Below are 5561 nucleotides of genomic sequence, written 5' to 3'. Positions count from 1 at the left end.
ATGTGCAAGGAACAAAAGGCCTCATGCTAACATACAAAAAATCCGATTCCCTAGAGATAAAAGGGTACTCAGATGCGGATTTTGCGGGGGACATTGATGACCGAAAGTCCACATCCGGTTATGTGTTCACACTCGCAGGAGGAGCTATATCGTGGAAAAGCTCCAAACAAAGCGTCACTGCGTCATCGACGATGTACGCTGAATTTGTGGCATGTTATGAGGCCTCGGGGCAGGTTGAATGGTTAAAGAAATTTATACCCGGTTTAAGAGTGGTAGACAGCATTCAAAGACCACTCAGAATGTACTGCGACAATGAACCAGCAGTGTTTTATGCTCACAACAATAAGTCAAGTGGTGCTGCCAAACACATTGACATAAAGTTTTATGTTGTGAAGGAGAAAATCCAGAATCACTCTATTACACTCGAGCATATAAGTACAAAGAAAATGCTTGCGGATCCGCTAACTAAAGGCTTACCACCCAATGTGTTCATGGAACACATAGCCGGCATGGGTTTAAGGGAAAGCCTGTGATTTCTGGAGAATAAAAAGGGCCCAAAAGATAAAGAATTTGTTTCAAAACAGTGATGTATATGGTAGCTGTTGACTCTATCGGTCTTGGACCGTGACGATAAAGCATGCTCTATTTATCAATCTGTGATGGAACAACTAAAGGAAAAAGTTTCATGTTAAAGTATAAAGTTAAAGTACAAAGTGAGATCAAGGGGGAGAATGTTGGATTGATCTTTTTCCTAATAGACCCAACGGTCTATTAGGCCCCTAATCCGCGCCCTGATCGGGGGCGCCCAACCCTTAATGGTTGGTGGGCCCCCGCTGCACAACGCTAAAATAAAAAGGGGTGAAGGGGCCAGGGCACGCACAACGAAGTTCGTCGCGCCGCTAGTACCCTCTCCCACATCCTAAACCCTAGCCGATCTTGAAAGAGCGCTGGAGCAGCGGGAAGCCCCACCTTCGCCTTCTTCACTGCAGCCGACTCCTTCCCGCCGTCCCCGTCACCGTCCTCGACACCGTCGGCTCGGCGTCGACCTCTCTGCTTCACTCATCGCCGCCCTTGAGCGGATCTCCATCAACGAACCCGAGATGGCCGCCGGATCGAGCTCCACTGGTGGTACAGAAGGTCTCTCTCCCTCTCAGTGTACTCTTGTGTTCTCTACGTTCTAGATCTAGGAACATCTTGTGCTTGAACAAAGGAAAGAGAAAGAAATCCTACTCGGTTTATGAACTGTGTCCATCCTAGAGATACAACAGCAAAATCTAGCTTTTCCAAAATCCAAAATCCCAAACGGGGCCTTAGTAATGACTCCAGACACATGTTTTGTGTAAACATTTTCACAACTACAGAACAAGCCTTTGTTCCAGGCCATTTGTCCCGGTTGCCTTTGGGCCCGGGACAATAGGTGGCTTTTGTTCCGAGTCCATTGGCGAGCCGGGCCAGCGGGGGACAGGGGCCTTTTGTCCTGGTTGGAGGCACCAACCTGAAAAAAGGTCCCTCTTTTGTCCCGGTTGGTGGCTCCACCCGGGACAAAAGGCCCAACCCTTTTTTATCTCGGTTGGTAACACCAACCCGGACAAAAGGGTGACCCTTTTATCCCGGTTGGTGGCACCAACCCGGACAAAAGGACCCTTTTGTCCCCGTTGGTATTACGTACCAACCCGGATAAAAGACCCCTCCACGCGATAGTTCAAAAGTAAGTTATTCTATACTGAGTCACATGTACTACTTATGTGAGTTGGCAAGGAAACCGTGCACTAGACAAGAGGTCTTGGGATCGAATCCCGCGGGGTGCAAAAATTTTGCCCTGTGTGTGGGACATTTTGTCCCGATTCTGCCACCCGGGACAAAAGCCTCCTTGTCCCGGAAGTCAAATCCCGGTTCCAAAACCGGGACAAATGGCCCTATGGAACCGGGACAAAAGGCTGTTTTTGTAGTAGTGTTTGTTTATAGTTGACGTGACAACAATGTGAGTCATCCTGATGTGTTTTAGCAATCTGACTTTTGTGTAACTTTTTTTCGTAGGTCAGCTCTCCTCATCAGCAATCTGACGAAGTGAGTTAACGTTCGAGAAGGTCAGCTCTCATCAGGGCTTGTGCATGTTGCTTTTGAATTTTGATTGACAACGGCTCAACACATGGTCGATCGGATCGGTGTCCTAATTTAATCAACACATGGCACCTATACTAATTCAAGTATTGTCCTTTGTTAAGTGCGCACGTATAGGACCTTCTCAAAGTATTGCACCTTGTACGGAGAAGTGCATGCATCTGGCCAACTTTGTCCCCTCCACGTTACTACACATGCAACAACTAGTTATGCAATGAGACCAAGCATCGATCGTCCAGTACTCCCTAGTCCTCGTCCAATGTTTGGCTAATTAGTCAATATACTAATCATTGTTAGTCAACTACTTCTATATCCATTAAGGTGTGGAACTCGTGATGTACATAGCAGTATGATCGATGGGACTTTGTTCTGAAAATCTTGTCCCCAAAAGATGATGCACTGTGAACAATTGCTTTTAATAAAATCATAGGGAAACTCGTTAACAAAATAAAAGAGGTTGTAAAGAAGTGAATTCATTTTCCTTTGGGTATTTTTGTTGCAAAACTTTGGAAACCTCCCCTGTTCGGTGGGGCCATCATAAGAGGACAGGGGTGGCTATCTTTGGGTAGAATTTGTATCTAAAAAACTCCCTCTTTATAGTATGGATTATAGTATATAGATCTGTTTCTAATAAATGAAAGATGCATTTCACTAGATGGATTATTCTTAATTGAACGAACCGTCGATAGAAATGGATTTCCACATAAAACTTATTTTGCATATGGGGAAATAATCGCCTATTTCCAGAGACCAACTAAACCTACGTGGAAACATGTACGTTATCACCCACCTATAAAAATTATTTTTGTTCTAGTATGAAACACAACAACCACTGCACTATGTATCCATTGCAATACTGAAAGGCACCTTACATTTTTGATTAGCTTGTAAGTTGATGCATGTTACTGTAAAAGTTTGGTACTGTGCGGATGTAGAGATCAGAACATCTCCCTTTTCTAAAAACATGATAAGCACTCACTAACGAAATTCCTATCTTGAAACCAGTAAAAGATTCACAACTGAAGAGCTTAAGAGCCTTGGTTTACAAGAGGGATATGTTAATGGACGACATTAAACTTCAACTTCTCAGAATTGAAACAATAGTTGCACTGCTTCTTGTTGATGCATTAGGGTTCATCCATCCAAATGAAAATGCATTAAGTAAAGGAGCCAAAGATCAAAAAATAAATTGTCAGCAAGATGAAATAAATTACTTATAAAGCACTATATTCTAAATTTTTCTGATATGGTTCCATGGAAAGCTTATACTTTTGTGCAGAAACAATAATCACATAGCACATACTTTACCATGAAAACAAGCATACATGCCATAGAAGCTATTTTATTTAGCATGCATCAAGTTATGCAGGTCAACCAAATGGTTAGAATTATTACATTTGATTGTAAGTTCTTTAGCTTTAGGAGAAGTGAATTTCCCACTTTTTTCTAGTGACAAATTTAGCTTCTAGTATGTTGCAACTTATTAGTCAGTTGTTATTTCCCACCAACGTAAGCTTATTGGCAGAACTAGTCACTGCATGCAGCTTATTAGTCAATTGTTATTTTACATGATATATAGGATAGGAGCAGGTGGAATTTTGCAGCCGGCCAAAGCTAAGAGGAATAATTAAAGAGACCAACACTGCATGAGGCAGGACCGCAGGAGCTGATTATTTTTTCTTCCCGGAGTCCATCATCAATGGGATATTAGTTGAAAGTCAATTTATTGCGACACGGACTGAACTTCTGCATAAATTGGATGTTAGACAGATATGTCATGTATAGGTGAATTTTCTTCAGAAAAAAAATGATGTGCTACAAGCAAAATATGACCTATGCAAATTCTGTGTCTTCTTCGTAACTCTTATAATATTAATATGGTTCGGTGAAGCTTTATATTAAGTTGCTTATGCGCAAATATATCATTGGATGATAGTTTATTTATACAAACATCAAACTGTATGATATAGATATCAAGTCTATGGTATAAATTAAAACAAAATTAAAACTATACAAAAACTGTATCCTAAAGTGGTTTAGGACATCGGTGATATGCCCATTGTGCCGTCACGATTATTCCAAATTTATTTCTCAAGACTACATGCTCCTACGTTAGAGAATGTTGTCGGCTAATCATGCGAACGACGATCAGTAGATGAAACAACTGATTGCCCAATTCTCATTGTTTTTTTAATATTTTGAATTTGAATATTTTGTCTACTTGGCGTTGCTTGTTTTCACCATATAAATATAAATACTTTCTTAAAAGTGCTTGTTCCAACTAAATTTTATTGTGAATCATATTTTTTCAACATTGTTCTTAAAACACGTGCGTGCAGCACGTGCACCCTACTAGTATAGTTAAGGAATCGAAGGAAGAAAAGCTAAAGAACGGAAGCAGGCAAACCTTAGTAACCAACGAACGTGATGGATGGGGGCACGGTCAGGGAAAATCGTGGCGATTAACACGTCAGTGAGGAAATCTTTGTACTTTTCGTATACGGAGCATCTTGGCGGCGTCTAACCTTGCCTCCAAAACTCCGAAGAAAGATGCTTCAGATATTAATAGGGACGAATACATGATCTTCTGTCTCATCCCACTGCATCACAACTCCGTCCGTGAGCTCGTATCTGATTCGAATCCATGGCTATCCTGAACAACGGCGTCTCTGCTCGCCCTTGCCAGCTCCTGCTGCGATGAACCTATGGCCGTTCCCGACGACGGGGCCATAGCTCGCCCCTGGTCGTGCTGGCTTCGGCGAATCCACGTCTATCCTCCATGACGACAACTCGCTCACCCCTGCCTGCGCCTGCTGCGACTCACCATTGGAATTGAACAGTGGCGGACGCGGCGTCGAAGTCCGGTGCAGACTCGAGGGCGAAACGGTGGAGGCTGTGTACTGTGCGGCGGACACGGCGGCGAGGTCTGGTGCGGACTCGGGGACCACACGGTGGAGGTTGTGGATGGCGGTCGAACTCGGAGAGGCTGTGCGGAGGTGGAATCTAAATTAGATCGAAGGAGGCGAGGGACGCTGACAAAATCATAGTACTTTGCTCGTCACTAATTGGGTCCACCTGTCAATCACTAATGACGTACCAAAAGTCAAAGTACCGTAGAAAATGGTCCACTCTTTATAAGTAGGTGAAGAATTGACAACGGCTCAACACATGATCGATCGGATCCGTATCCTAATTTAATCAATACATGGCACCTATACTAATTCAAGTATTGTCCTTTGTTAAGTGCGCACGTATAGGACCTTGTCAAAGTATTGCACCTTGTACCGAGAAGTGCATGCATCTGGCCAACTTTGTCCCCTCCACGTTACTTCACATGCAAAAACTAATTATGCAATGAGACCAAGCATCAAACGTCTGGTCTTCCCTAGTCTTCGTCCAATGTTTGGCTAATTAATCAATATACTAATCATTATTAGTCA

At 43.0% G+C, this 5561-nt stretch overlaps 1 long non-coding RNA gene across 1 annotated transcript; it reads left to right on the top strand.

Moving 5' to 3' along the window:
* The first annotated feature begins 464 nt into the window (after window positions 1–464).
* LOC120642885 lies at window positions 465–4001 on the top strand. The gene is made up of 3 exons (XR_005662771.1): window positions 465–1137; window positions 2038–2087; window positions 3701–4001. It is a non-coding gene; the product is annotated as an uncharacterized LOC120642885 (long non-coding RNA).
* The last annotated feature ends 1560 nt before the right edge of the window (window positions 4002–5561 follow it).

The sequence above is a fragment of the Panicum virgatum genome, chromosome 7K (assembly GCF_016808335.1).
Source record: "Panicum virgatum strain AP13 chromosome 7K, P.virgatum_v5, whole genome shotgun sequence".
Lineage (NCBI taxonomy): Eukaryota > Viridiplantae > Streptophyta > Magnoliopsida > Poales > Poaceae > Panicum > Panicum virgatum.
The sequence above is the reverse complement of the archived record's forward strand: the minus strand, read 5'-3'. Positions and strand labels throughout refer to the sequence as shown.